This window comes from Haliaeetus leucocephalus, unplaced genomic scaffold, assembly GCF_000737465.1.
Source record: "Haliaeetus leucocephalus isolate CR32 unplaced genomic scaffold, Haliaeetus_leucocephalus-4.0 Scaffold722, whole genome shotgun sequence".
Taxonomy (NCBI): Eukaryota; Metazoa; Chordata; class Aves; order Accipitriformes; family Accipitridae; genus Haliaeetus; species Haliaeetus leucocephalus.
Genome location: NW_010973158.1, coordinates 5052361 through 5064170, shown reverse-complemented (window position 1 = coordinate 5064170; position 11810 = coordinate 5052361). Strand labels below are relative to the sequence as shown.

The following is an 11810-nucleotide window of genomic DNA, read 5'->3' as shown; positions in this document are numbered from 1 at the left end:
TTTGGGTGTTCCCTCCTCTATCTGTCTAGTGTGACAGTAATGGTCTAACTGGGCATACCACTTCCTTACTGTTTCTCATTGAGCTACTCCTACAGGGGGAGGAGTTCCAGCCAATATTGGTTTCAGGATCTTAAAGGGTCCTCGTAAGATGATGGGCTGCTGTCGTATAATTCTCTCAGCTTCCTGTAAGGCTAGGTTAACCACAAAGAGTCCTTTCTCCCAAACTGAATACCGTTTTTCAGCATCCTTAAAGCTACGCGAGAAAAATCCTATAGGACGGGTAGGACCTTCAGGTCCACGCTGCCACATATGTATAGATAACCCATGAATTGCAAAACCCCATTCTATGTGGAGTGGGTCTGTTGGATGTATTGGCCCTAGGGCCTGGTAAATCCCTGCTTCAAAAATTAATAATTTCAGAGCCTCTTCATGGACAGGTGTCCAGTCCCAAGCAGTTCTTTTACGGGTTAAATCATATAAAGGGCGAGCTATGATAGAAAAGTCGGGGATGTGTTTTCTCCAGAACACTAGCAAGCCTAGGGCATGCTGTAATTCTTTCTTATTTTCAGGCATTTTCACTTGTTCGAGGGTGGACAAGGTTTCAGGAGGTATACACACAGTCCCTCCTTTCCACCAGATACCTAAAAATTTTACTTCAGGTGATGGGAGTTGCACCTTTTCTGCAGGAATTTGGAGCCCTAAATTCTCTAAGTGATTAATGATTTCTCTCTGGGTTTGTCCCACCACAGTGGTGTCTGGTCCTCCAATTAGCACATCATCAATATATTGATATACTTTTACTCCATCTTTGGGAGTGATCTGATTTAGTTCCTGGGCTAATGCATAGTGAGCAATGGTTGGTGAGTGGCAATAGCCTTGGGGAAGCCGTGTAAATGTATATTGTACACCTTCCCAGGTGAAGGCAAAGCGGTCCCTATCTGCTTCTTGCAAGGGAACCATAAAGAACATGTCTTTCACATCAATGGTTGCTAAAATCTGGTGACCCTGTTCTTGTATGGTTGCAATTAATTCTGCTATATTGGGGACTGCAGCTGTTAATGGGCCAGTATTGGCGTTCAGGCGCCGATAGTCAACTGTCAATCGCCACTTCCCATTTGGCTTGCGGACTGGCCATACTGGGGAATTATAGGGTGAGTGTGTAGGAATAACTATCCCCTGTTCCCGTAACTCAGTTATCACTGAAGGGATCCCTTCCCTTGCTCCCAAAGGCAAAGCATAAGGTTTGACATGAACTATTTTTGAAGGCGGGAGAGTCGGTGCCGACTGCAAAAGCCTCATAGAGATTGCGGGACACCCGAATTTCCATTCTCTTCCCCTAGAGTCTACCCACGGCTGGCCTTTTAAGAGGTCAAGTCCTAGAATACTGGTGGGTAGAGGACCTAGTATCATAGTAACCTCAACAGGGGATGAATCCCCTGGCAGCCAGCATTTAACTTCAGCTGTCGGCTGCGGTTGGGAGCTTCCGAAAACGTCTGTGACCCGTATCTGCTTCTTATCTGCAATTATTCCACTGCGGTAAGCAACATCTGCCCGGAGTGCTGACATTTGAGCACCCATATCAACTAGAAAAGTTACTGGGGTCTTAAAGAGACCAGGGGGAAAAGCAATCATCAGGTCTCCTGTCTTATTTTCAGTGAGCCTCCTTGAATAAACCCACTGGCTGTCCCTGGCTCACTTACTGGGGACGGCGTGTCTAGTTTCCTGTCCTGTGGACAGTCATACCTGCCTCTGGGGCAGTAGGTGTTTGGGGAGTGGGAGTTGCCAGCAACTGCGGAATCACCCCCATATCGCTCCGAGCGTCTAACTCAGTATGGGGAGGCTCCTTGTTCTTGTCTTTCCACCCTAGGACCAACTTTTCTAGGGCAGAGGTGGGCGTGCCGTCCATCACATCCCGGGGAATTCCCTTTTCTATCCCTTCTGTCCACAACGAGTTCCGCTGACCCCCATACGGCTTTTTGGTGTTTACAGTCTTAGATGGGGGAGGTCGGCCAGGTCCTTCTGTTCAGCGGATAGCAGGCTTAGCCCTGCTTTCTTCCCTTGTGAGACCCATTCTCCGGCCGTAGTTAATCAATTCCTGTGCCACTTCTCCCCAGGTCAGGGCCCCTCCTGCATTCCGCCTGCCTCCTCTAGGTGCTATCGCATCACGTAATCTATCCTGTAGTTGGACGGCATATAATTTCAAAGAATCTGGTAAACCTCGGATTAGAGGAGTCATTCTATCGGGATTGGCATTTAACAACATCGGAGAGGGCTGTTGTGGCACTAATCGCCTATCATGCATTAACTGGAGACAAGCAGTTTTCTGTAAGCTCTCGGTTAACTGATTTATAGAAGGGGTGTCTATCCGTGTTGGTTCTCCTCGTTCCATTTGGTCTATTCCCCCTGCCCAGTAAGCTGCCCGCTGCGTCAGAGACCACGGTTCCCTAGGATCATCGGTAGTTAGGAACACTCCAGGCCCCCAATATCCTTGGGCTTCATCTTCTGACAATAAAATCCGGTCACCACCGGTTAATGACACCCTCCACACATATTCTGTTTCGGTCTCCTTTGCTAGTCGGATATACTTTTCCTGAATTTTAGATAATTCAGTGGCAGAATATGGTATCGTCTTAATAGTTACGTGTGGTGCTCCGCCAATTTGGCCATTGTCTATGGTTTCTGTTTTAATTAATGGCCTCATTGCTATCTCTTCATCCTCAGGGTAAAAAACTTTCCTGGTACATTCTAACTCTTGATTTGGGTATAAAGATTTTTGCTGTTTCACTTGAACTACCTCTAGACCTTGCAGGTCTAAGTTCGGGTCAGATCGTTCATCTGCCTCAGCTCGTAAAATTCTTTCCCGATCTAACGCATCAGACAAGGCAGCATGAAGCCGCTGCGTTGTATTACGCTCAGCAGTTAACTGCTCTTGCAGGACTTTAACTAAATCCTGCAGGGACTGAATCTTCTCCTTATCTGCCTGCTCAGCTCTCATTGTTTCCTGTCTGTCTTCCGGAGCTGCTGAGAGTGTGGCCCCTAACACTGCACACACTACAGCCTTCCCTTTTCCCGGGTGAAACCTGCTTTCTTTTGCAAGCTTCTCAATTCTTCCTACAATGGCTTTTGGATCATGCCAGTGGTTTCGTGCCCAGGCTACTCCTTGTGGGGAAGGGTGGGCTTTATAGGCAGTCAGCTTCTCCAAAACAGGGGAACAGTCAGACACAGATGTTTCCCGGGTCACCATGCCTGCCACTGCTCAGATCCCTCCTGACTTACTGTTGAGAGATCCTTCCCAGATCCTCCCCGCCCGTCCTCCGAGTGGAGATCTGGTATCCCGTTAGAATCTCCCTTCCAACAAGGGAAATCCTGTCCGTGGTGCCAATTAAGATGTCACGTCCCAAAGTTGGAGCGACTCAGGTTTGTGGATTTCCTTTGTCAGAATTAAGGTGAAACGACACCAGGGGAGTTCAAACAACAATCAACATTTATTCAACCTAGCTAACTCTGTCCAAGTACACATGAACTTGTTAATATGAACCTTGCAACATGTCATTAAGCCGCTGTTTGAGAAGAGGAGGAAAGTACAGAAAGAATGAAATGGAAAAAGGAACATGAAATGTATCAGAAGGAGAGCCCTCCCGTTGAGTCACGAGGTTCAGAGCAGACCCCCTTGCTTTCTGGACTCCTTCTCAAAGAGGAGCTCAGGGGCGGCTAGGTCCACTCCTAGTCTCAGACTTGGTCAACGGTTTATGTTTCAAAGGATGAGGTGTAGGGACTGTGGAAAAGAGAGAAGGAAAAGAGAGAATGAGAGAAAAAAGAAAGAGAGAAGAAAAGGGTTTCACCAGTCCTGGGTCCAGCGTTGGTCCAGCCAGCGTAGAGATCCAGTTCCGGAGGGTGCGCATTGAGGATTTGTTCTCTCTTCTTTTATAGTGTGTTAGTTGATGATCTCAACATTCGCCGTTCCCACACCTGGGGTTCACTGGGATCAGTCAGTGAGCTTGGTGGGGGGGCGATTCATTGTGGAGTTGCCTCTCTTTTCCTGCTGGCATGACCACTTAAGATAGAAGCACAGTCCCAACTTCCATGGGGCCTTCTTCCTCCAGGAAGGCATAAATTGTGTTCCTTCTCCTGGTCACTCAAGATAAGGAATTGGGGCCTTGGAGAAGTGCGTTCCCACCCTCCATGGGGCCCTCTCCTCTGTCCACATTGTCCTGTTCACAAAACTCCAGCATTTTTACAGAGGCCGTTTTGTCCACCAAAGCTCTTTTAGCGGATGTTTGAGACATTTGAATTTGTCAGACCGTCACACCACCCCGTGGCTCAAACAGTCGCTGGACTTTGATTCTCGTTCATATCATCTTCATCTGTGGTGATCTTGATATAGCGGACAGTAGGAGAAGAGAGAGAGACAGCTGAGGATAGTAAGCGGCTAATCATACATCTGACTATTGCAAGGCCTGTTATTAAACATACAAATCCAATTAATATCATAAGTCCAATATTTACAAGCCATTTTCCCCATCCCGTCAGTCCCAAGGATCCTAGAATGGAATGTAGCCATGAGTTTGGATTCCAGCCATCAAACCAGTCAGCTGGTTGCATTGCGTGGAAGAGTTCTCTCGTCTGGTCGGCAATCTCCTTCATCTTTGCCCGGGCTTCTTCAATGGAAGTCGTAGCATTATGAATGGTAATACAACATTCAGATTCAGTCAAGTTCAACATACCACACACACCTTGTTCTTTTAACAATAACATATCTAAGGCTAAACGATTCTGTAATGTCATTTTTGATACCTGTTGCACTTGGAGATTTAGTTCCCCAAAGGCATATCGAGTCCAATTACTTAATACATGTACTTGCCAAGTTAGGTTTTCTAGCACCCATTGGTGCCGAACAATATACCCAGATGGTGCAAAGAATGCTTCTAGCTCTAACAATACCTTCTGTCCCCAGGTATAATAATCAGGTTTTAGAATGCTTTGAATCCACTTCTGGGTGCTACTTGGGTCATCAAGTTCTCGTTTTTTCCTGTGAATAGGTGGTGTGGTATATTCAAAGATTCGCCTGGGACACATAGTAGGAATTCCCAAACCACACCACAATCCAGCCTGTTTGATAACATTCAAGTGCGAGTACATTTTCCCATCTGAGCACCCCCAGACGGTCCCCTCAGGGGTGGCATACAAAGCGTTTTGACAAGTAGCTGCATCTCCCTGGGGTATTTGATTATCTTCCCCCCCCTTATGTCTTGGGAAGTGGTTAATGGGAATTCCACATTTTAGCCAGATATTAACATTATTGGTGATCTGATTACATTGGTTATCCCGGTTTCGGTATCCAAAATTAGGATATCCCCAACAGGTGCACATATCTCGAATTAAGGTTCTAACTTCCAAACTGATCCATGTTTCGATGGGATTGCCAGCGCCTGTGGTACAGTCTATAATGTGGGTACAGTTTAACAAATGGGCATCATTGGGGTTGGGTGTGCCCACAAATTCTTTTTTTAATAAGTGAAGAGGTTGGTTTTTTAACATGTGTTTCACTGACCATCCCCAAGCAGTGTGGGCACTATTCATTGAAGGATATTGTTCCTTCCTGTCAGGTATGTGAACACACCAAGCTGAATCCCATTTTACATTATATTGTAATTCAAAAGGGGTAATTTCCAGGGAAGCAGGCCAAAAAGGCACTAGATTACAAGATATATTGTGATAGGAAGGGCAGCCTGTTATTTTCCACCAGGATGGAGAAGGTGGGAATCATCTGGAATAGGCTTCCTCGAATCCTGGAGGACACGGTGGGCTATGACTAGTACCAATTTCGCGACTGACCTCCAATCTCCATCGCTTACAAGTTTTGTTTATTAAGTCAGGCCACCCCGTGTCCCGAGGGATCTCATAGAAGGCTGCTTCATCTCGCTACCATCTACCAGAGGAGGTATAATCACTTCGATATTGATACTCAAAAGGAGCATCTACTAACCCTATAATGCCATTGGTCATATTATGTTTTCCAATATTGAGCTTCATGGGTATCAAACCGAATGTAATCCCTTGCTCGGTAGAAGTAGAATCTGAATACAGATCCCCTGATCTGTTTTATTCCAGACATGTATGAATCCTTGTATCACTTCCCAAGCTAAATTGGAGGTCCTTTCTCCTTGTCCAGATGCACCAAAGCTAAGAAAGGCAAGGAGGAAGGAATTCTAAACCATCTTTCCTTGTTATACTATAAGAATATCACAATGAAAATCAAACAAACAATATAGACAATGGCCCACTCATTAAGTGAAAACATAAGTCTTGTCGTGGGCTTCTGATAACCTGCAAAATATATACAAAAATAAACAATCATTAGAGGGATAGGATTGGAGAAGATGTCAAGCAGTGCTGCTAGTGATTGGGATCCATCCGAGAGGCTGAGGTGCACTCTCCAAGGTGCTCATGCAGCTTCTGTAAAACAACCTCATACAGGCCATGTGTAGGATGTGTTACTTATTATAGATGCATACAAACTAGCCTTAAACTTCAAGCTCTCTTGACTGGAATTGCTCTGATTAGAGCATCTGTAGATCAACAGAATGTGTTCATTGTGTGTAAAAAGGTTAATAAGTTTATAGCGACCTCTTGCTCTCACGTGGCGTAGGGGCTGCTGCAAGAACTCCAACAGGGTCTGTTGTCAAGCTCTCTGTGTCCTCCCCCCAACTCAGGAATTCTGAGAAGTCAACACAGCATCACTAGTCAGAGTAACAAAAACATAAGCAAGCAATCAAGTAGCTATGGTTTTAGTATTATAACAGAGGGTTAGGTTTATATTGCGCATCTTAACTGGTATGCTTGTTAGAATCCAGTTAGTGGGATATAGAAAAAACATATTCTTATTAACCATTTAACATCGGAGCAACTTTAATTCAGAACATGAAGGTCTACTTAGAAGGATGGGACAATCCATCGGGTATTGATACGATGCTCTTTCCCGTGAGCGTCTGTGGCCGCCCAGGAATAGAGGTTAAGGGGTGTCTTTAGGGTTAGGGGCACTTGCCCCACAGTGGGTAGTTCCACTAATACTGGTTGTCCAGCATAGTGGAGCAAGTGTGCGGGGTCTTTGCCACCTTTTGTCCCTGGAACAATAGAAGGAGGTGTGGGACAGAATGCTAGGAGTCGGGGGCAGCCATTTGCCCCCCACCGGCTATTAATTCTGTATACTGCTTCTGGTATTCGCAAGGCCCACCCTGGGTCATGGGGCCTCAGGGCTCGTTTTAGAAGTCCGTTTGTTCTCTCCACAATACCATTAGCTTGAGGGTAGTAAGGGGTGTGGAAAACCCACTGGATTTCCTCATCCTTAGCCCATTCTTGCACCACTCCAGCAGTGAAATGGCTCCCATTATCAGATTGAATTGATTGAGGCTTGGGTAAGTAGCTAAACCATGTTTTAAGACTTTTTACTGTATTTTCTCCTGTTGCTCTGGATACAGCTTCAGCTTGTGTTAGTCCTGAGACCACCTCTACTCCTACTAACACATATCGTTTTCCCTCTGATACCCGAAAGGGGCCAATATAGTCAATTTGCCACGTTTGCCATAAACCTTTGTTTGTCCTTAGATGTAGGGGTTGTTCTTTTAAAGGGTTATATTTTTCCAAACGAACTCGACATTGACCGCATGCAGAAATAACAGTGTTACATAAGTCTCGTGTAACGGCCCATCCTCTACTAATAGCCTCTTTGTACAGGTCTTTACTCCCTGAATGGCCACGCTTCACATGCAGCCACTCCAGAAGGTGTTCCCATTGGTTTTGTTCCCAAAACGGTAACCATTCAGTGCATCCTTTAAACGCTGCAGAGGAGTCAGTATAAATGTATACTGGTTCTGTTGTCTCAGCTTCCTTAACGACTACACTCCACACAGCAACTAACTCCCCTACTTGGGCACTACCCTCTCCCTCAGTTACCACATGCTCCCCTGAATCAATATGTAATGCTACTGCTCGATACTTCCACGTCTTTCCTTCCCTTTTTGCGGAAGCATCAGTGAACCATATGTTTTTTAAATGGGGTTTGAAATCAGGAGCCACTTTGATGTACGATGGAGGGGGTTCTGTATCTGGGTGATCAGAAGGGGGATCCTGTATTTGGAGCATTTTGGGTGTTCCCTCCTCTATCTGTCTAGTGTGACAGTAATGGTCTAACTGGGCACACCACTTCCTTACTGTTCCTCATTGAGCTACTCCTACAGGGGGAGGCGTTCCAGCCAATATTGGTTTCAGGATCTTAAAGGGTCCTCGTAAGATGATGGGCTGCTGTCGTATAATTCTCTCAGCTTCCTGTAAGGCTAAGTTAACCACAAAGAGTCCTTTCTCCCAAACGGAATACCGTTTTTCAGCATCCTTAAAGCTACGCGAGAAAAACCCTATAGGACGAGTAGGACCTTCAGGTCCACGCTGCCACATATGTATAGACAACCCATGAATTGCAAAACCCCATTCTATGTGGAGTGGGTCTGCTGGATGTATCGGCCCTAGGGCCTGGTAAATCCCTGCTTCAAAAATTAATAATTTCAGAGCCTCTTCATGGACAGGTGTCCAGTCCCAAGCAGTTCTTTTACGGGTTAAATCATATAAAGGGCGAGCTATGATAGAAAAGTCGGGGATGTGTTTTCTCCAGAACACTAGCAAGCCTAGGGCATGCTGTAATTCTTTCTTATTTTCAGGCATTTTCACTTGTTCGAGGGTGGACAAGGTTTCAGGAGGTATACACACAGTCCCTCCTTTCCACCAGATACCTAAAAATTTTACTTCAGGTGATGGGAGTTGCACCTTTTCTGCAGGAATTTGGAGCCCTAAATTCTCTAAGTGATTAATGATTTCTCTCTGGGTTTGTCCCACCACAGTGGCGTCTGGTCCTCCAATTAGCACATCATCAATATATTGATATACTTTTACTCCATCTTTGGGAGTGATCTGATTTAGTTCCTGGGCTAATGCACAGTGAGCAATGGTTGGTGAGTGGCAATAGCCTTGGGGAAGCCGTGTAAATGTATATTGTACACCTTCCCAGGTGAAGGCAAAGCGGTCCCTATCTGCTTCTTGCAAGGGAACCATAAAGAACATGTCTTTCACATCAATGGTTGCTAAAATCTGGTGACCCTGTTCTTGTATGGTTGCAATTAATTCTGCTATATTGGGGACTGCAGCTGTTAATGGGCCAGTATTGGCGTTCAGGCGTCGATAGTCAACTGTCAATCGCCACTTCCCATTTGGCTTGCGGACTGGCCATACTGGGGAATTATAGGGTGAGTGTGTAGGAATAACTATCTCCTGTTCCCGTAACTCAGTTATCACTGAAGTGATCCCTTCCCTTGCTCCCAAAGGCAAAGCATAAGGTTTGACATTAACTATCTTTGAAGGGGAAGAGTTGGTGCCGACTGCAAAAGCCTCATAGAGATTGCGGGACACCCGAATTTCCATTCTCTTCCCCTAGAGTCTACCCACGGCTGGCCTTTTAAGAGGTCAAGTCCTAGAATACTGGTGGGTAGAGGACCTAGTATCATAGTAACCTCAACAGGGGACGAATCCCCTGGCAGCCAGCATTTAACTTCAGCTGTCGGCTGCGGTTGGGAGCTTCCGAAAACGTCTGTGACCCGTATCTGCTTCTTATCTGCAATTATTCCATTGCAGTAAGCAACATCTGCCCGGAGTGCTGACATTTGAGCACCCATATCAACTAGAAAAGTTACTGGGGTCTTAAAGAGACCAGGGGGAAAAGCAATCATCAGGTCTCCTGTCTTATTTTCAGTGAGCCTCCTTGAATAAACCCACTGGCTGTCCCTGGCTCACTTACTGGGGACGGCGTGTCTAGTTTCCTGTCCTGCGGACAGTCATACCTGCCTCTGGGGCAGTAGGTGTTTGGGGAGTGGGAGTTGCCAGTGACTGTGGAATCGCCCCCTTATAGTCTCGAATGTTTGACTCAGTATGGGGAGGCTCCTTGTTCTTGTCTTTCCACGCTAGGACCAACTTTTCTAGGACAGAGGTGGGCAAGCCGTCCATCACATCCCGGGGAATTCCCTTTTCTATCCCTTCTGCCCACAACAAGTTCCGCTGACCCCCATATGGCTTTTTGGTGTTTACAGTCTTAGATGGGGGAGGTTGGCCAGGTCCTTCTATTCGGCAGATAGCAGGCTTAGCCCTGCTTTCTTCCCTTGTGAGACCCATTCTCCGGCCATAGTTAATCAATTCCTGTGCCACTTCTCCCCAGGTCAGGGCCCCTCCTGCATTCCGCCTGCCTCCTCTAGGTGCTATCGTATCACGTAATCTATCCTGCAGCTGGACAGCATATAATTTCAAAGAATCTGGTAAACCTCGGATTAGAGGAGTCATTCTATCAGGACTGGCATTTAACAACATTGGAGAGGGCTGTTGTGGCACTAATCGCCTATCATGCATTAATTGGAGACAAGCAGTTTTCTGTAAGCTCTCGGTTAACTGATTTATAGAAGGGGTGTCTATCCGTGTTGGTTCTCCTCGTTCCATTTGGTCTATTCCCCCTGCCCAGTAAGCTGCCCGCTGCGTCAGAGACCATGGTTCCCTAGGATCATCGGTAGTTAGGAACACTCCAGGCCCCCAATATCCTTGGGCTTCATCTTCTGACAATAAAATCCGGTCACCACCAGTTAATGACACCCTCCACACATATTCTGTTTCGGTCTCCTTTGCTAGTCGGATATACTTTTCCTGAATTTTAGATAATTCAGTGGCGGAATATGGTATTGTCTTAATGGTCACGTGTGGTGCTCCACCATTTTGGCCATTGTCTATGGTTTCTGTTTTAATTAATGGCCTCATTGCTATCTCTTCATCCTCAGGGTAAAAAACTTTCCTGGTACATTCTAACTCTTGATTTGGGTATAAAGATTTTTGCTGTTTCACTTGAACTACCTCTAGACCTTGCAGGTCTAAGTCCGGGTCAGATCGTTCATCTGCCTCAGCTCGTAAAATTCTTTCCCGATCTAACGCATCAGACAAGGCAGCATGAAGCCGCTGCGTTGTATTACGCTCAGCAGTTAACTGCTCTTGCAGGACTTTAACTAAATCCTGCAGGGACTGAATCTTCTCCTTATCTGCCTGCTCAGCTCTCATTGTTTCCTGCCTGTCTTCCTGAGCTGCTGCGAGTGCGGCCCCTAACACTGCACACACTACAGCCTTCCCTTTTCCCGGGCGAAACCTGCTTTCTTTTGCAAGCTTCTCAATTCTTCCTACAATGGCTTTTGGATCATGCCAGTGGTCTCGTGCCCAGGCTACTCCTTGTGGGGAAGGGTGGGCTTTATATGCAATTAGCTTCTCTAAAACAGGGGAACAGTCAGACATAGATATTTCCCGGGTCACCATGCCTGCCACTGCTCGGATCTCTCCCGACTTATTGTTGAGAGATCCTTCCCAGATCCTCCCCGCCCGCTTTCTGGGTGGAGGTCCGGTATCCCGTTAGAATCTCCCTTCCAACAAGGGAAATCCCGTATAGGCAGTTAGCCTCTCTAAAAACAGGGGAACAGTCAGACACAGATTTTTCCCGGGCCTCTATGTCTGCCACTGCTCAGATCTCTCCCGACTTACTGTTGAGAGATCTTTCCCAGATCCTCCCCGCTCGTTCTCCGAGTGGAGGTCCGGTATCCCATTAGAAACTCCCTTCCAACAAGGGAAATCCTGTCCGTGACGCCAATTAAGATGTCGCGTCCCAAAGTTGGAGCGACTCAGGTTCGTGGATTTCCTTTGTCAGAATTAAGGTGAAACGACACCAGGGGAGTTCAAACAACAAT

At 46.4% G+C, this 11810-nt stretch overlaps 1 protein-coding gene across 5 annotated transcripts in view; it reads left to right on the top strand.

Moving 5' to 3' along the window:
- GPBP1 (GC-rich promoter binding protein 1) overlaps window positions 1–11810 on the top strand; it is a 56207-nt gene that overhangs the window by 31625 nt on the left and 12772 nt on the right. The gene's annotated exons all lie outside the window — the stretch shown is intronic.